Consider the following 20,600-nt stretch of genomic DNA (forward strand, 5'->3'; position numbering starts at 1 on the left):
TCATCTGGAAATCATCCAAAGAGAAACATACCTGTCGTAGCGTCAGATTACCACAAGGTGGCTCAAGAGTCCTTTACAGCAATGACCATCTGGTTTTGGATGTCATGAGAAAGCTTGAATTTCAGATGTGCAGTGATTATTAACATGACTTAATTATCATGTAACAATCTGCTTATGCTGATATTAAGTAGTGAGGGAGATATTTCAATACTAAAAAAGAATAAATGACACAATACAGTATGAAGATTAGTAGAAAGCAGCTTGCATACCCTTTGCTAAATTTGAATGTCTGTCCTATATCTGGAAATCCATCCATGCAAATAGACATTTTGGGTAGGAGAGGCACACCCAATGAGATAAACATGTGCATGTATCTAGCTGTGGTTTGCAAGAAAGTTTAAAGCTGATGTTATATGGCAAGACCACGAAGAAACAGCTTTTATGCTCTCAGTATTTCATCAAACATGCAAAGATAGCAGTCTAAATCTCACACCCCACACTGCCCTCTCGTGAATATAAGCTCACAGAGGTTTATACGGAGGCCACAGTCAGCTGTTCTGTTTTAAAATAAATGCACCACAGATATGTCGTTGTTTTAAATGTTCCAGTTCAAACGCCTCTGTGAATGTGGGTCTATACCTTTGTCTCGCAGCAGTCTATGTCTTAAAATGATCTTAACATAAACTATTTATATTTGAATGTTTCACGAAATAATTGCATGTTGTTAACCTTTTTGCTTGTTGCCCCAAAGTGCCACTCCGTAAACTGGCAGATGAGGGGGATGAAGACTGTGAGATGTTTTTTGTCGCAAGTGATTGCTGCAATTTATAAATCTCAATGCATGACTGTTACTGACACATGGTGATATTAATAATAATCATAATAATAATCTGGGGGATAATTTGAGACAACCAAGCAGCACTCTTCTTTGTTTCTTTACTTAAACACAGCTTAACAAACACTTACTTCCTTCCCACCATTAACATGAACCAAAGTCCATGCTAATGTCTGCAGGTGCCTGAGTACACATGCATGTGCATCGTATGCATGTGATACATCCTTTTTTGGGGTGTTGTGTTATGAGCCTTGCCTCCCTTTGTGGACCTCTAGGGGGTGCTCCAGTGTTGTGCTTCAGAGATATGGAACAGAATGTACAGAACACAGTGTGCAAATGTATGATATTCACATACAAGCACACAGTGCCAACACGCAAGCCTGTTCAAAGTCACCTAAGGGAAATGACAACAACCTCTTCTGAGGATCTCCAGCATTATCTATCTATCACAGACGTGGGTCATTTGAATGTAAAAGCACACGAGAGATCCTTCCCAACAAAAATAATGAAGATTTTGGTTCAGTGAAAACTAATCCTGCAGACAAAAGGGAGCTGGAGCAAATCAATTCAACCTCGTTTGTACAAGCACAAGGCAGCAGGGTGCTACGTGAGCAATGGAGGGGAGAGGGTGGCAGTCTTTGCTGACCTGAGAGAGAGAGAGAGAGAGAGAGAGAGAGAGAGAGAGAGAGAGAGAGAGAATGCCACCCCTAAATGGACCTGAATGTAAAGATAGAGCCATGGGAATATAAGAACTGGGCGGTCCTCAAACACAACATGAGCCATGAGTTGAATGAGTAAGTGGCCTGCTGAACTTTATGTTAATGCTATATTTATTCTGCTGTGTGTCCTGTTAGAAAAATAAACCATGAGTGAGATACTGTAGTGTTGAAGGACAAAGCAAATGTGACTCAACGTTTTTAGGTTTAAATGATCTGACACTCACTTTCAGCTATAGGTGGAGGTCAGTATGCAGGTCAGATTGTAGGACAGCTGTTAGTCTGCTGTACATGTAGGCCTACAGTTTGTGGTTTGGCGTATAATATAGAAGATTACATGAATAGTTTGACATTTTTATTTTACTCCTCCTTCTTCCTGGTCCTTTCTGTGAAAATGTAAGGATTTTTGTGGTTTGCCAGCTATTTGAGACGGGTTTGATTGCAGCCGTGGCCTGGTGTTCCAGTCAGAAGTAACTTTATCGTCCTGTTCGTGTCAGTCAAACCAATGGCAATGCATTTGGTTCTAAGTACGATTTAAAGCACTTTTTTGTCAGATTCTTGTGACTTTGATGAAACACGAGGGGCAAGCTAAACAAACAAATTGTTTGGTGTTACATTAACTTAAGTCATTTGTACCAACTCGATCTTAATTAAGCTAGCTAGCTTCACAAAAGGTGGTGGAGTAAACAGTATAGTTGGAATTATTTGTCATTTTAACGACAGAAAAATTGTGAATGAAACAGATCTATTTTTGGAAGCCCGTTCGAAACTGTATGATCTATGAAAATTTATTTTATAAACAGGCCCAAAAAATGAGGCTACTATGGTTTCCTCAGAAGAAAGCGTCTCATCTAAACATCATATGCCGTTTGGATATTCTGAATTAAGCCTTATTCCGAAACTGGATCATTTTCCAATTGTCCCATGTCCAAGACATGTGGGATATGCTGATATTATTCGGGTTTTGGAAGTATTCTTTGGACATGTATACAGCGCATTCGGAATATGCGTCTCTTTCCTGTGTTAGGACTGGTAAACCCACAGGGAAAAAACAGGACTCAAATGCACGACCCAAAGAACAGTCTTTACTTATCAAACATGTTCAGTACACAGGAGATTAATCAGATAACAAGGCAAACAAAAAGATGAGGCAAAAACAAAGAAAATAAAACAGGAAAACTAACACCAGGAAAACTGCTGGACTCATCTTTTTGCTGCATGCACACATTGCATGCAGCGATACACAGTCTTTGATTTGAGCCGCAGGTTTACAGAGTTCCTTAAGTTGTGACCTCAATCGCACATGCACACACAAAAAAAACTCCTCCTCACACACACGTTATCCTAAAAAACAGGCCACGACAGAAGGTCGATCAGTGGAGACACTGGGGTCTAAAACAGATGATTAAATCAGCTTTTCACCAGGATGGATGAGTCCTCCGAACAGTTCGAATCAGCTTAAGCAAAACTGTTGTGCTCATCAGATGATTAAACTCCGCCATTTGTCATTTATCCTTCTGTTTAATGAGAATGCTAAGCCAAGATGGTGATCGTGGTAAACATTATACCTGCTAAATATAAGTGTGTTAGCATTGCTGACATGAACATAGAGCTCAAAGCACCACTGTGCCTCGCAGAGCTGCTGGCACGGCGGACAATGACTAAATAATAATTAGAAAGGGACTGCTGTCTTTCCCGGATTATTAACAGAGCTCTAGCCGAGAACAGAAAGCAGCGTGTGTGTGGTGTCAATGTCTACATGCTGCGATAGTTCTGCTGTTGTGGTTCAGTTCCTGCATCTGGGTGGGGACATTTTGGCAAAATGACACAGTGGAGTTATTTTGGTGAGGAGAATCAGGGTTCACACAAGTTTAAAGCTAAACAGGGACAATTTGCTTTCACACGTGAGTTTGTGTGTGGTTGCATAGGCACTAGTTTGTACCCTGAGGACACTTCAGGAGCTGTTTTCACTGTATGTGGTTGTGTGCTTCTCTGTGCTCCCGTGCAAGAATTATTTCTTTTCAGGATTTAACCTGTTCAAACCGGCTGTGAAAACGTTACAAGCAGGTTTTTACTGCGCGGCTGGAGGCTGTTCCCAAGGCCCACCGTTTAGCTCCACAGGAATTTAAAGTTCAAGACCAAGAAGAAAACAGACATACAGCCTCACAGAAAAAACGATGATGTTGTACACAGATGTGATAGACTCAGACATTCAAAGATTCAAATGAAAACACATGGCTCCATATACACAGATTGTAAATTTCATGGTACCCACACTAAAAGGTGGATTTTTAGTTTCCATCAAAGCAGAACACATTGCTGATTAACTACTTTAGAGATCATAACAAAATAAACATAGAAAGAAATGATATTCATTCTCATTTCATAAACAACAGACCATATCCTTGAAGGGGAGAACTTACTGTAAATACAGTCTACATGCATGTGTGTGTCAATACATGAGCTCACTCCATGCCGTGTAATTCATGTACTGTATCTGTATGGTGAAAGTTGACTTAACTCGACTTGTAGTACCCGTACTTTTCTCCATTTCATTTTCGTGACATTATCTTCAACTCGACACTCGCTGGATCCTTTCATCGGCAACCAAACAGAAGAACGTCTGCTCTTGGTCATTTGTAGGGCGTAGTGTGCGTAGTGTGCGTAGTGTTGTGTAGCACATAATTTTGACGGTTGACATATTTTCAAATCTGGATGGGGTGAAAAATAAAATGCTATTGACCGTCGCTTGGCTATCTAAACATGGCAGGTTTGTGCAGGATTATTCTCTTTGACCAATCAGTGGTCTGCGTTGTTTTTAACTTCACCTTCTCATATCGGCTCAGCTCGCTTGGAACCTCGTCCAAGGCGGTGCCAAGAATATAGTGGTTCTACTGGTACTATCCACAACGAGTTGAGTAGAGCAGTGTTGTACTGTGCAGTGGAAACGCGGGACGGAGGGATCAGACGTGACGATGAGAAAGTTACAGCTATCTATGAACTCTGCATTCTATTTGTAGCAGTCTTGGGTTTCGAGTTCTCTAACGGATGTGAGTGGACCTTTATCCTGTGCTGGATGAGTTACACGTACAGTAGTTGGTGACGGAAAAGGAAAGGGGGGTGTGGTAGATAGTATTCAACACAGCAGTGGGTGTTTCATTTTGACACAAGCAACATGTGCGAGCAGCAAACAAAGAATTTGTTTGTTGTAAGCCAAGATACAGCTTGTTTTTGCATTTGTTATGACCACACTCTAGCATGCAAACACATCTATAAAAGCCCAAAAAGATGCAGGTATAAGCAGGCAAACAGGCTGACACAGGGACAAACTACATTAGTGCAGGGCCTAAATCTTTGCTTACCCTCACTCAGCAGTTACAAGCCCAGCAATGTGTGACTCCAGGAAATCAGTGAACGTCTACATGGATTTTGGAGCACCAGAACTTATTGAAGATGACACAAAGTAACCTAAAGTCATACTCTGTATCTTATTTCAACATGTTTGCTGATTGCTGGGTCAAATTCCACGGCCTCCTGAGAAAAATGTGGGCAGAGAGAGAGAATTTGTGAGTTATACCTTCCCCTTGTCATTGCTCCCATGTGGTAGCTAATCGTAATAATCCCACACTGAATGCACAGCTGTCAAACAGACAAGCAAATGTTTTTTGCATGTTTTTATGATATACTCATAACCAGGTAATTACTATTACATTTCAGGATAATAATCTCAGAGATTGAGAAGACAACTTGCAGGAGCCTTTAAGTATCTCAGTGTGTCTTAACCACGGAGCGATTCCCATGAAAAGGTGCAACTTCAAAATGTAGTGATAAGATTAAAGATATTTTAGTTAGTTTTAGTTTTGACAAATGAGTCATTTGAAGATGACGGGTACACACTGGAAAGTGCCTGTGTAGGTGCATGTGAGTACTGTCATGATACAACTTATATAAGATCCTGTTTACAGCGGAGAAGAAGGTCACATGGCCTGAAGGTATACCCTTGCAGTGATATATGTCAATGTTGTACGATGGCATTGAGCTGGGAAAGGTGATCTATTCCTAATAAAACACTCCACATTTGGGTAAGATATTTTCTAACCAAGCAGTATTGCACAGGTGTGGAGAATGAGGCAAAAAAGTCTGTGAATACTGGAAAGAGAGGAGAGACAATAAAAAAAAGTATTGCAGTGTAACAGAAACCTCCCACACACACTTTGTCCACATAAATACTCTATAAATGCAAACACCTGAAGCTCTCAAACAGTGACTGAAACTACGTGAAAACACCTTATATGTATAACAGTATGTCCAGGGAGATAATTGCAGAACACTATCTGCTCATGACAGAAATAAGACTCTATAATTCCCAAACCACTGTCTATTCCCAGCTCTGGCTCCCACAGTCGCTAGCATTCTTAAAAACATCCCCCGCCAGTATAGACAGGAAATCACCAGCTTACTGCTCCTCTCATGCAGCGGCTCAGCAAAAAATGTGCCCATGAAAACCTCGTGGGGTGTTGAAACAACATTCTCAGGCTTTCATTGGCAAAAGGACGGGTCTGACCTGATTTCAAAAAGGGATAAATGGATGCAGAAAATACTGGGGTCAGTTTTGACTAATGTCCAATATAGTGGGATCGTTTTTCCACCACTTAATCACTTGTTGGAGGTAAATATTTTACTCAAAACAGCTGACATATGTGAATTCTTCAAATAATCTGAATTACATTGAAAAGTACTTCAACTTTACATTTACAGACTTCAATAAAGACAAAACGAGTTGATAAGCTGCTTGATTTCACAGCAGACTTTAATGATATAACCATAATGTTATGCGTCAGGTTCTTGCTTTTTTGTTTTGGTCTAGTAGGCTACTACTTCCCATGTTTGATACAAAGTGGAAGGATGACATCCAACAGTTAAAATACTCAACATCTGCTCTGAATATATATAAATCCTAGCATGTGTTCATGACACTGCGAGGCACAAACTTGCGTGACGGTGCTGAATGTTTGTGGTTTATTAAGTCACGACTTCCTCCTCCAGTGATTTCCATTGAAGCTTTCTTCAGCGCTGACACAGTGCTGTGGAGAGAGGTCTAACTAACGACGACGGCTTTGCAACATGTTCTGCAAATGATTTCCTCCATGTGTTTCCTGTTGGCATGACAAAAGATGAACAAATGGTTTTAGATTGAGTGACAACATTGTTATAAGATTTTTTTTTTTTTAATTGAAACAACAGAAATAGGTTTAAACAAGAGTTAGCCATGCTAGCAGCTCTGTCAGGTTGAGCTAAATGCTAATACCAGCATGCTAACTTGCTCACAACGACAATGCTACATGACAATGTTTGTCATGTTAGTCATCTTAGTTCAGAGTGTTGCTAACATATGTTTAGCACCACACACAGCTGAGGCTGGCAGGAACATCATTAGTTTCGTCATTAGTCATTTATCCAGAATATTCATAGAATAAGTGACACCATGTTTGCCACACTGCACATTATTTCGGCAAGTAGTCGCAGTGTAAAATCTATAGGGTTTGTCTGATATCTATCGCTGCATACTTTGTTTGTCCCGAATGGACCACATCAATTAGCAACAGTCATAAAGCAAAATAATCATAAACCCAGTGGGGGAAAACAACCTTTGAGCCCATGAATAGAGAAACTAACAGCTCTTAGAGTCCAGAGATAAGCCGCTTTTCAGTAAATCCTAATGAAAATGAAGCCATAGGGAGATAGAAAAAAAATCTGAGTGAGATTAGGAGACAGAACATGGCGTCCTACATCACTGACCTGGCAGTTTAAAGGGCTGAGATACTGAAGCACTAACAGCTACAGCAAACCTATAAACACAACTTTACAATTGTCAGGTTAACTTATATAGCACATTGCATTTTACTTGTTTGTTTTTGGGGCATGGCAGGTTGTCCTGTGGCCCATGAAAGTGATTAAAAAACAAAACATATTTTTAGTTATTGAGGTCTTTTTCGAAGTAAAAGTCTATATTTAAAGATGATTTGATGTGGCAGCAGATAAAAGCGGTTGCTGCCGATTGTGCTGCAGGGTGGGGTTGTCGGGGATCTGAGAGAGACTGTTTTTTCTGCAGTCGGCACGTTTGACGCCAGTGGCTCCCCGTGCAGAGGCCACCCTCCAGAGTGAACCTCCATCCAGCACATGCTCCAGCCGGGCACGTGCACGCTTCCATCTCTTCAGCCTGACTCAGCCAGGGGAGCTGAGATGTGGTCTCTGCACATAAACAGGGACGTTGATTTGCAGGACTGTGGTTTACATTCTTTATGTTTGCCTCTTCATGATGCCGATATACTGTTTTGTGTGTCTTTGCACCAGCTCTACATCGATCATGTCATATACATTCAACAGTATATTCATACAACTATTTATTTTTTTGTGTGAACATCCAAGTGCCACACTATGAATACCAGCCAGGAGAGACCATCTGAAAATGTGCACTGTTATCCCCAATATAGAACGCATCATACTAACTAGTTATTTTCACCCTCCCTTAGACGCAATCCTGTGAGCAACTCCTGCAATTCTGTTTTTGGGTCTCAAAATTGACACAGCTTGTGGGGCCTAGAAATGTAAAATAAAAAAAAAGATTTCTGGAGACAGCCAAGAGTGAGCACATACTCAAGAACATTTTTCAAAAAAACTGGTAATAAAAACAACCACGAAGAAGCCTGTGAAGGCCTTGAGGTGCAACTGGCAAAATGAGCCCCCTCGCTAACTCTACAGAAGTGGTTGAAACTTGGTGGGTTGGTCAGCGAGCATTAACATGTCAAATGGCCCGTTTTCTTTTGCTTCTATAATGTTCTTGTCAGATGGACATAATCAAACTTCTGGATTAAAAAAGAAAAAAAAAAAAAAAAATGCTGACAAAGTATGGCCTTGGTCCACAAGCTTTCTTAACCCGGTCCTCTATCTATCTATCGATAGATATGATGATGGTGACTATGAACTAATTCATGTGACTTTTCAGCAGTAGGCTGATCACGAGTTCATAAAATGACATTCAGGAAATATATGTTAATGTCTTTATTGAACAAAAAGCAGCAGCAAAACAATTTGTTCACAGGAGGGAGGAAATGCCTTGTGAGGCTCAAACATGAACAGGCATGTACAATACTGTTTGACAGAAAGTAAAGCTAAAGTGCTATTATGCTTCAAATGGAGTTTACCATATTGCTTCATTATTATACAGCCTGTCAAGAATAAATCATATCTGAAGATACAGAGAAGCAACACATTCATTGTGCACACACACACAAGTTGAGCATATTTCTCATAATTGCTCGTCAGGGAGGTTATGAACATTAAAGGTGACAGTCATCTGAGAATGAGCCTCAGTCCTGTTGGCATCTCTTTTTTGCACCTGCAGCTCCAAATTCCACCAATCACCAGTCTCTACAAAAAGCATCTACCAAACCACCTCATCTGCAGAACTTCACTTGGTTTTGACTGTTGAGGCCAACTCTTTCTGAGTGCAATCGTATGCCCCTTTGTGACAATTCTTTATATCAAAACTAAATAAAACAAAGGGAATGGAACCCCCACTTCCATCCCAAATAATGATCTTCGACACCCACATTCCCCACCAATGACCTTATCCCCATCCTTTTGTCTCTGTGGCTCAGAACCAGGCCGATGTTGGTGACGCACCACTGGTTAGCCAATGGGCGCCCTTCGTTAAGGGTTGTGTCCTTAACTTGCATCACTGAGACGGCAAAGCGAGGTTTTTTGCCCAGTGATGTGCGAGGGGGGAGGGGCTTGCAGCGTGGGCAGAGGGGCATGTGGCGCCCAACGAGGCCTCAGCCTGTCACAGGACATCACATCAGACCGTGAACAGGCATGCGCACTTTCTAAACTCCACGCCCTGCGAGAGAAAGGGGAGGACGTGTGGAAAAGCTATCACCAATCTGCCTCAAACATGTCTGTGTTGCAGGGGAACCAAGGGTGTTTTTAGTTCGCTCACTTATATTTCCTGTTACACACGGTTTATGAGTCTAAAAACATGAAGAATATTTCATAAATACTCAAGTGTTAAAAATGGCTGCCACTTAATATAGAGGACAAATGCTGCTAGTATGTTCTTTAATTTACCATCCAGACGTCACATTACGAACTAACCAACCAAAATAATCCCAGATCTCCCCCCAACGTCCCGTTTGCTTGCGTTTTGAAACTTGACAGTCAAGGTAGAACATGACGTTCTCCTTGGAACTAATAGACTTGTTGAGCATGTTGTCCCAAAACCTTCCATTCCTCACATGCCTTTATTGCTTCCTACTCTGACCCTCAATCCAAGCCATCGTTACAGAACCACATTTTTGCAAATTCACGATACATTTGGGCTTGCGTGAGAAGAGAGCACACTAGCAGGCGTGAAAAAAGGCTGCTTCACTGAAAGACACAATGTGTGCATCAGCTCAACTACTTCCTGTTGCGTGCAGATGAAGCACAGAGCCTCTGTTACAGGAAATACTGCAGCTCTGTAGCCTCCAGCGCCAACAGAGGAACTGTTCGAACTCAACTCAAGACTGTTTTTACGTCATTGAACACTCACTGCGCGTCTCATTCCAAATAGTCACAGCTTTATTAAATCTTTACAAAATAAAGTAATAAATCAAAAACAAGACAGGCTGATTTTGATTAAAAGTCTGCACACCCATGCAATATTCATTAAAGTTAGCCGTTTGCATTAACATGTAGTAGCTATTGCAGGAAGGGTTCTTAACCAGCATGCTTATTAAAGATAATCACACATCTCAACAGGACTTCACTGATTTATGATAAAATAGTGTGAAATCACAGGAAAAAGAATATATAATTAACGAGTAGTTTTAAGTCCCTTCGAAGATCTAATGTATCGTTTAAAAAAAAAACAAAAATGCACTTTTGTGCAACTATTCACTGAATCTTTGACACCCGACAGATACATTTCACAAGTATATACTGTATGTTTGTGAATACAGCTCTTAATGTGTTCACAAGGATCTGCAAGGTTCTCTCGAGAAGGAACAAAGAATTACAGAAAACCTGAAACAAAAAACGGTTTGGGCTAAATTTGAATCGCCTTTAACCCTGTCCTGGGCCTGCCATCACTTCATCACAAGGTACATCTCAATTGCAGTCAGCCTTTCCCTTAAAAAGGCATTACTGTTCTTTTATTTAACTCCTTTTGGACAAGTGTTGCGCTGTGGCAAAATTCACAGTTATTCAAGAGTTCCCCCTCCCTTTTTGTAGCTCAGAACAGTATAGACAGCATCTTGCAAGCATGTACTTTTGTAATGACTAATGGTCAGACCCAGTTGGCAGTCAGCTGGTTTTGATCACCCAACCAAACCAGTCCATAAAACCGCAGTCTTATCCACAACCCAAGTGAGCCATCCCCCACAAAGCCCTGACAACGAGTACAGAAAACACATGGTGTGTGAGGGATCCCAGATATTCAGTGTCTTGAGTGTGACTGACTACGAGGTCAGAAAAGTGCAGTCCTGGATGACACTGCTGCGTCTCTGCACCTGCCCCCCCCCCCCACCCTCCCCCCCACTTCTCATTGGCTCATCCGTTAACTCCACAATCAGAGTAGTGAAGTCTCTTCAGGGCACAGGCTGGACCTGGACCTTCTCCGTCATCTGTCTGGCACTGTAGTAGGACAAGCTCAGGCCCATGATGGCCAGCATCATGGCTATCTGGTTGACGGCGCGGTCCTGTGGCTGCGTCTGCACCTCACCGGCCACTTGCCTCTGCAGCGAGAGAGAAAAAAAGAACCAGGGCAAGGGTCAGAGGTCAGCCAACAGTAGAAACAATGAGCCATTTATTGGCCAAACATTCAAATATTTTGTCCTAAGAGACTTCTCTCTTAAAGACCAAACCTCTGCAGCTTTAGCTCCACAGCCCTCTGCCGTGTGGCCAAACCCACAGCAGCAAAAGTCATTAAACATTCAGGAAGGGAGAGACTTCAGCAAAAAGGGAACACAATGTTCTGGGCACAAAAGGAGCTAAATATGCACCTGGGATCCATCGGCTTGTATTTTATGGAGTGACTGCCCACATTTGATTATGAGTGTCTCTGAATGTACAGCTCCTCCTTACCCCCTATGACTCCAGCAGTGAGATAGGAATGTTAGCATTTTAGAAAATCTCAGGCTACCAACACCCCGTCCCATATTTAAAGTACACACACGTGACTGCCTTCAGAGCCAATGGCAGGTTTCTAGACCATTTGAAAAAGGTAATTTTTTAACAGTTATGATTATTGTTTTATTTTTAAGAAAAAAAAAAAAAAAAAGAAGCAAATTAGCACTTGGCAATGTTGCACTGATGAGACTTTGCTCAGTTAGAAGTTGTGTGAACTTGATTTTCTGGGGAAATTTTGCCCTGAATTACAAATTTATAAATTTGCATTCGAGTCGAACCTCGTTGAAATCTTTGTCTCCACTGTAGTAGACTCTCCAAAATACATATTCAGCATTAAAACTGTACTGTCCCGCTAATGTGTCAAATCGCATGTAAGAGGCAGTCACTTTGCGCCGGTCTGTTGGAGCTTTTGAGTCGATGTAAAGCCGCATGAGGCGACAGCCTTTGTTTCCAAATTAGCGAACAAAGACTTTACACAGTGGGCGCGACATATGGAGGGTCGCTACTGATGAGTGGATTATGATGACAGCGGGATGAACAAAAGAAACTTATATCAATGATTAGTGTCACCCCTAATTATAGCGGCGATGAAAGCGGATTGTGGGTCACAGAACAGCACCGGGCCCCTTGTGTGACACAGTCCAGATTAGAACCAGTGTTAATGTCTATACAAGCAAAGGATAAAGACCAACTGTGATGGACAGCTAAAACACAATTTGCCAAAAGTGAAAATGAAGCTCTTGAGCAAGAATTGAACTCCGACAGATGGTTCGGTGATTATGTGCCAGTATAAAACGCCAGTCATACATTTTCATCCTCAGAAACGATCACATCAAATTAGAGTTATGCAAAGTATATCCCAGCCATCATCTGCACACACTGGTGAATCTGCACATACCTGGAGGAGGCGGAAGTATCCGGGTGTCAGCCTGCCCAGTCTGATGATCATGTCTGTTGATGTGGTGAGGCCAAACAGAGGGAAGAGCTGGGGTGGCTCTCAAGACCTGCAAAAAAAAAAAAAAAAAAAAAGGGAGAATTCACTTAACTGCTCAGAAATGTGAGATACCGACAGAAATACAGCCAGGAAACTAAAATATCCACCAGAAGTTAAAGTCAGTCGAGTCTCTAAAACATATGGACAAAAAATATATATAAATGCAAATCTAGTATCCAGTCGTTACTCAACTTCTATAGAAGAATCAGATACAATCTACTTTCAAAACCAAACTTTTAGGAGAGTTTTTGAGTACTGCTGCTAAAAGAGGACCTCCCAAATAAACCGTCTGACCTATGCAAGAGGGAGGAACACGTCTCGCCTGCAGGCACGGCACTAAACTCCCATGTGCTGATCCAATAGGAGCGCCATATAGAGAAAACGTAACATACAAGCGATCATATAATATTTTAGATCCGACCTACTTGACACCATTTCCTCCCGGAATGCCCCTTAAACCCCTCTGTTATTAAAACCGTCATGCTTGCACCAAAGCATCTATTCATGCTGCGCTCCAAACTGATACAGCAAAGGAAAATTTTGTTTATTCACGCATGGCAATTCTGTGTAACCTATTAAGAAAGTGGAGTTTTGCATGATTGTTGGATAACCAGTTGTTGAGTAGGAGCACCAAAGCATATGGAGGGATGGATGTCCGTCTAACCGTGGCTTAAAAGAACAAAAAGTACAGGGAGAAGGCAAGAATTAACATTTACAAATTGGATGTTCTCTACTGTTGAAAGGACGGGAAAGAGTCATCCCAAGAGATAAAAGATGGAGCAGATGAGGATGTACATTATAAAAAGACAAACTCCAAAAAGGTGATAAGACAACAAGGAACGTCACGCTCAGCTGGGATTGACAACGTTTGTGATCAAGGCTCCAGGGAAGGCGAGGAGGAGGAGGATCAGGTAGAAACATGCGTGAAGCATTAATGTGCCAACCTGGTTTGAGTTACACCCCTCACGAGAAACAGAAATGCAATCCAAGCTTTCAAAGCAACTCCTGGTGTAAAATAAATTGCTGTTACTCGACCAAACTGGTCGAGATTCCTCACCTCCCAGAGGCCGTTTTGATTGGCGAAAAAAAAAAAAAAAAAAAGCCCAGAGCAGCGGGACCCTCCACTTCCCAACCACGCTGAAAAATCCTAACAGATGCCAACGAACTTGAACTACTGAGAGCTTCTGCGCCGCGCTCCGCCTTTTTATACAGCTTCACTCACCCAACCCGATCTGCGGGCTAGCCTTCAAGCTCACGCCCACTTTCAGAACACATACATGCTGTCGAAATGCATTACTCTCAGTGGGTTACTTTCACCCAAACGAACCCTCCTCCCAAAAACTAGAAAAACCCTTTGTGAACCATCAGATATGATGTTAAATAGGAATAACGCAAACAGAACACTGCGTGACACTGCCTTCTTCAAAGCAGCACGCATGTCAGAGAGTAGAGTTGCATAACCAGCCTGATGTGGCCATTTAATCTCAGCTGGAGCAGAAATGAAATGCCAGACCAGATTAGAAACATGGGACTATAATAGTCTTATAATAACATTTATTTTAGCCGTGTGTATTAATCGCTCTAGTGGCTGTCGGTGTTATATAATCTGTTTCCATTTCACTGAACATAGTCACGATCCATGGATCCTTGATGACAAGCTAGTGTTAACATTACGCTGCAACTGACAAATCATCACACAAGGCATTATCAGGATATTTGGGCTTCGTGGAGTTTGATCACACCTTGAACAAAGACAAAAAAAAAAAAAAAAAATTGGCATCTGATCAACAAGGCGGTACGTAGGGCTGCTAATGTCAGTGTCAAACAAGAACCAAAGTCACATTAACAACAAGTTGAACTCATGAGGTCTTTACAGCATAAGATGCAATCAAAGAGTCCAAGCAAGTCTACTATAATCTCATACAAGTAGTTTTTAGGTGTCAAAGATCCGAGTGTGTGGAGGCACATTAGGAGAAAAATAATAGTAATGGGGATGCAGGCTCGTTGCCAACCAGGTCTCCATAAGACAGGAACAGCTCAGGGAATGGCGTTTCATCCACACTCAAGCGCTTTCCCCTTTCTGTGTTTTAAACTCAAAATCTAAAATCACTTGGCTGCTGCGTTTTGCATTTTTTTTTTTTTTTTTTTTTTTTTTAAATTGTCCGAGTTTCTTCTGTAACAACATACAGTTCCTCATGTTCCTCTAACACATATACGTTTAGCAGACTTCCTAATAAACGCCTTTACTGTCTTCTGTTTAGGTTTGAGACTTAAAGTTTTTAGCAGACAGCCTGCGTTTCAAACTGGCGGTGAGACGTTTGAAAGAAGTGGGCATGGTCGGTCAAATAATAGATACTATTGAGGTGAATTGTGGGAGTGGTAGGAGCCAGCGTTTTTAGAGCATGAGCCATACTGGAGACTCAAAGTCAAGATATCTTTGACCATTTAAAAAAAAAAAAAAAAAAGCTGCCTCTCCAACTACATGGGGGTGCAAGACTAAGAGTGAATATGCTATAATAATAATAATAAAGACAGCAGTTTGGCATAGTTTCTTTTGGATTTATGTAAACATGTCACAAGTGTGACTCCAGAACAGCCTTACAGCTGATTCATGTTGATGTGCGAGTGTTTAGGAGTGGTTCACTATACGTGCCTTGGCAGGAGGCCAGGTGAATCATTCGTGAACTATTCAGGTTTACCTGCGGACTACCGTGACAGCGAGAGGGCGTTTCCCCCACATGTGTATCACTCAGGTTGTGACCACGTTTCAACATACCAGCTGTTGACAAACTGCATGAGTAACACATGGACAATGTCTGCTTTCTGGCAAAACTACTTTGTAGTTACCTCAAACACAAAAAAAAAAAAATTATTGAATTTCCAGGAATACAAAATTGGTTTGAAGCTTGTAGAAAGATACAGAAAACATATTTCCATCAGGAGAGGTTATGAAAACACAAAGGCATCTGAATTCAATTTACTTCCTCTCCCACTGAGAGTGATAATAAAAAGCCCCTGGGGAGGATTTCAATCAGCCTGCACTCGGCCCATAAACATTTACCGGGTACATTGTGTACTTAACACCTAACAGCCAATGAGATACCAGCACTCCTTTCCTCCTCTCTTGGTCCCGCCTTCCCATGTCCCTCAATGGTCCCTCTGCAGCCCACCTGCTGGCAGCAGGGGGATCTCCTGCCAGTGAGTGTGGATGGCAGCAGAGGGAAAGACCGACGCAGCAGCTGCAGCACCACAATCGACAAAATAAAAGTCTCCTGCCGGGCAACAGCAGTTAAGGATTACGTCATCATCAACCTGACTGTCTGGTCAGGCAATCGTTATCTAGGCTTCTGCCACATTCAGGACTATGGCATGTACACGACTGCTACCATGGTTTCTCTGCGCTATGTGCACCATTGCCTGTGATGCAATGCTGTAACTGACGACTGCTGATCAGAAGCCTATGTGCGCCTTTGAGTTCTCAGTTTAAATATTTAAAGTCCATCATCGTAAAGAACATATTTTGTCGCTACAAGGAGTGTAATAATAGTACAAGGTTCAGTTCACACCCTGGTTTAAGAGGCACTTTTTCCACCGAGACGGCAGAAAGAAAATCAAAAACAAATGTAAAAACGATAAGTTTTTCATTTATTTTGACAGAAAACAGTCTTATTGCTGGAGACTGAGGTAGCATTTTTGCAAACTGGCAACTTTGGTAAAACTATTTCCATCATAAAAATAAGTAACATTTCAGACACTTGTGTATTATACACTGCACGAGCACTGAACAAAAGGCTATAAAACTGAAAAGGCATCCCTTATGCTATGAAATTGAAAATTAATAAAAATGTAAAGAAAAAATAAAAACACCAACATTAAAGCTGAAGGAGGAGTGTTTCCATTTGTTCCACCTTGGCTATATGCCCATTGCTTTAGTAATAGGTTTATCCTGTTTGCTTAGAAGCAGCGGAGCTGAGGCGTTGGGCTACAGTTTGCTTTCTCCTCGTCCCACCGGTCTGGGTGAAGGCATGTAATGTGCTTTAGCATGTTGGATAAGTTTCCAGTCACATAAAGTTAACCTCCAAAAAAGGTGGAGCAACACTGACACACTGTTCCCATGTGACTGACACACACACACACAGCTAAAAGTTTGCACTTGTGAACTTTGGTTCTGCATCACGTGTCATACGCACTACTCACACACAAACATCAAAAATTGTGTAGAAACTCACCACAAAATAATTACGGCTGCAACCACTGATTATTGTTATAATCAATCTGTCTGACACTTCTACGCTTAATCATTCTATAAAAATAGTAAAAACAAAAAGGCCTGTCGCAAGTTCACAGAGCTACTAATTCTATTTTGATCGACCAATCGTTTGAGCTCAACTAAGATCAATTAAAGGGAATGTCAGAGCCACCCCCTTATTGGCCAATCAAGGTGTATGCTACAATGAAACTCTAGACATGGCCTCCATTTTGGGCCCCCTGCTGTGAAGACGCCAACATGGCTGACACAAAGTAAAAGTTGAATTTGGGAGCGCACCACATTGGAGAATGAAGCTTTGTCAGTTAAATGAGCCAAACCTCAAGCTTCTTAATTAGCGTCAGGCTAAACTGTTCGCCTACCTACTGTTAGAAAGCCACCCAGCTAAGCCGACACACGAGTGTAAATCCAATCAACAGAAGGAAAGTGACCCAAGAGAACAGACCAATCCAACCGACCTCACTTAAACACGAGCTGAGCAGACAGACGCACTGAAAGCAAATTTTAACAAGAGTCAAGTTCCTATATTTTGCATTTTTTGGATGCATTAAAGAAACAAAACCAAAGAGTTTTTTTTTTTTTTCCCCAGACTTTTAAGCTCACATCATGAAAATCTTCATTACAGACTCAAATAACACATAAAATGATGCCTAATGGTCATTTTAAACTACAGTGTTGGTACCAAATGTACTGCCAAAGAAAAGAAAAACACCACATCTACTATTTGGTCCCAGTCAGCTGCACAACACACCAAAATAAACCAATGCATACTTTACCTTTTAAAATGTCAATTAATTCCATTACTCAATTCATGGATGTCACATGTTTCACACGCAGCTTCTCATATTAGGTGTGTTTGCCCTTTAAAACTCTAGAGTTTCAACATCAGCAGACAATTGACTCAATTCGCTACCAAACGAGCTCAACAACAGCTTTTACGATTATTTTTTCATAAAACCTCCGCAAAACCAAAAAGATTTAAGTTTTAATAAGGAAACAAAACCAGCTAACAAACCACAACCCAGAGCAACTACTACCACACAGAGACAGACACTTTTCTTTCTTCCATACGAGTCGTAACACCAGCTGTGGACGCTTTGCTCCTCATCCGTTACTTCTTTCTTTTTGCAGCTTTACATTTCTTGGAGACTAGTGCGCTTACCTGCAGCTGCAGCGGGGTTTCAGGACGGGTTAGGGGGGCCGCTCAGTCTGCGTTTGGGTGAAAAGCACAACATGTAGCTTACACGATGTACAGACTTTATAGGAAGCCGGGACAATGTCCTATATGGGCGGGGCGGGGGGGGGGGGTGGCACTCTGATTCCTGCGGCACACACAACGCATGGGGGTGTGCATGAACCCCCCCCCCCCCCCCTCACGTGAGGGAGAAATGGGCTCGTCCATGTTTTGCTGTCATGTTAAGGACATGCTGGTCCATTTAGTTTGGTTTTTACACCGTGAAATGCCAACACATAGACTACCCGCACATGTCATGTGTACACTGTGGAAATGTGGCCTAAATAAAATGGCTGAAACGCATTTGTTCATTTATTAAGTTGATATTTTAGATGTTAAATAGGTAAAGCAGGTGTGGGGAAATTGCATAAAAACAGACTAAGGTTGGTTGCTCTTTGGAAGAGATTAAAAATGAATTTGTCGACAAAACAATCTTATGACGAGGTCAGTTTTGTAGATGTTCTGGAGCTTTCATATCACTCCATCTTCCTCAGCAGATGAAGTGGCCCAGCAAGTTGACACGATCGCCTAAACACAACACTTCTCGTCCATGTTAGCTTAAAAGACAAACAACAATTTCTATCCATCTCAATTTCCAGCCAATATAGCCTCCTTAAAGTGATCAGAATCTTAAAAATGAACTGAAAAAGGTTCTGTACCTATAAAACAGTATTTGATCAAAGCAATCCCACCACATTGTCCAATCAGTGCCGGTTCTGGAGCTTTTGTTTTGTATCACACAATCAACCCAACTTCAAAGAGACATGAAAAAACTACAAAAGGGACGACTGCAAAAGACTACAAAGAGACACAAAATGACTACAAAGAGACAGAAAACCCACAGAGAGACACATAATGACTACGAAGGGACGCGAAACAACAAGAAAAAGAGGCTAAACAACGACAAAGTCTGTGTGTCTTGGAGCTGATGGGACCTTTTTGCATGGCTTTTTGCATGTCGCCGGGGTCAGTGGACTGCATTCTCAACCTACAGATACAGTGGAAAAACACACGTCGGTTTAATATCAATCTGATGCATGAATGATGTCGTGTTTGTGCCTGCTGTTTCCAACATAGTAATTGACCTGTGCTGTGCTGCAGTCTTTACCACATGTGGAGAGACATGACAGCTATACTGATTTAAAGTATGCGTTTACTCTACAGTATGTAGGAATGTATATGACCCCCAACCAACTGAATGCTGCTGCAGTCACCTTATGTACACATGGCATTTACTGTTTTTATCCACTGTACACTCGTTGGCTGTTCTGGAGCTTTTGATCGAATCACACAATCTTCCTCAGCAGATGGATGAGATGTTTTTATCTCTGATGGTTTATAAATTGAGATTGACACATCTATTAAAATGACAACGCTCCAGCGATGCTCCGTGTGATGAGGAAGATCGTGTGGTTTGACCGAAAGCTCCAGAACAGCTACTAAGTGGAAGTTATGGTGTGATTGGTGAGCTGTTTTTTAAACGAATAGCATTTTCAAAGTTGGAAAATGATTGGTTCATACTCAAGAAGAGAAAAGGGACAGAATCTACAATATCTTTTACAACTTTATTAATAAAACCACAGTACAACAGACAGTTTAAACAAAAAGAGGGGAAGTAAATACCAGATTAATATACAAAATATGTATAACATGGGAAGTATATCTACACCACAATAAACATTTCTCATGTTTTAAAAGACCTTGACCGTAACAGCTTTCAAGTAATCGTCACAAAAGATTGAAGGATTTCTTAAAGGATCGTGAACAGCTGTTTGCTGCGTTGTAACTTTGGTCACCTGTAGCCTTCCTGACCCATATCTCACTGTGTGAAACCAGAAAGGCAGCAGGACCCTGGACGTCTGGTTAAAGGTCTCAAAACAAAATGTGTCACATGTGACTGACTTTGGTGTGACGCTGCGCTCTACTGGCGCTACGGCGCAAAGACACCGAGAGCTTCTCAACAGCCGGGGAACTCATCAAAGCAGTTTCAACTCAAATACTGATTTCTGCTGAAATATTTACACCGGGACGGATATTTCAATTTTGTGCAACTTTATAAATCCGCTCCACTGTTTCACATTTGAGTTGAGGATTACTGGAGCCTTCTTTTGGCACATGCTGAGTATAGATTGAGATGATCTACCTAACAGCACCTGGACAAACTACAATGAGAGAATACTACTTGATGCAACAGCACATTCATACAATTAGAATACAGTATATAGTTTGTTGCTTAATTCACACAAGTGTAGTTTTTACACCTTTCAAAAGGACATTTCTAGGAGTTTTACAGAACCGCTTAGCTTTTATCTGGTTCAGGGATTTATAATGTCCAGAGACATTCAGGCTCATCATTTCAAATCAACCAGCTCCCTAAACCAAGTAGG

The 20,600-nt window shown here is 41.5% G+C and overlaps 1 long non-coding RNA gene across 1 annotated transcript; it reads right to left on the reverse strand.

Annotated features, from left to right (window-relative positions):
* Positions 1–10,456: 10,456 nt before the first annotated feature.
* LOC116386787 (uncharacterized) lies at positions 10,457–18,242 on the reverse strand. Its single transcript, XR_004212981.1, has 3 exons — positions 18,142–18,242; positions 12,617–12,722; positions 10,457–11,324 (listed from the first exon to the last, which is right to left on the reverse strand). It is a non-coding gene; the product is annotated as an uncharacterized LOC116386787 (long non-coding RNA).
* Between the last annotated feature and the right edge of the window lie 2,358 nt (positions 18,243–20,600).

Source organism: Anarrhichthys ocellatus, unplaced genomic scaffold, assembly GCF_004355925.1.
Source record: "Anarrhichthys ocellatus isolate YVR2014 unplaced genomic scaffold, GSC_Weel_1.0 scaffold13, whole genome shotgun sequence".
NCBI lineage: Eukaryota > Metazoa > Chordata > Actinopteri > Perciformes > Anarhichadidae > Anarrhichthys > Anarrhichthys ocellatus.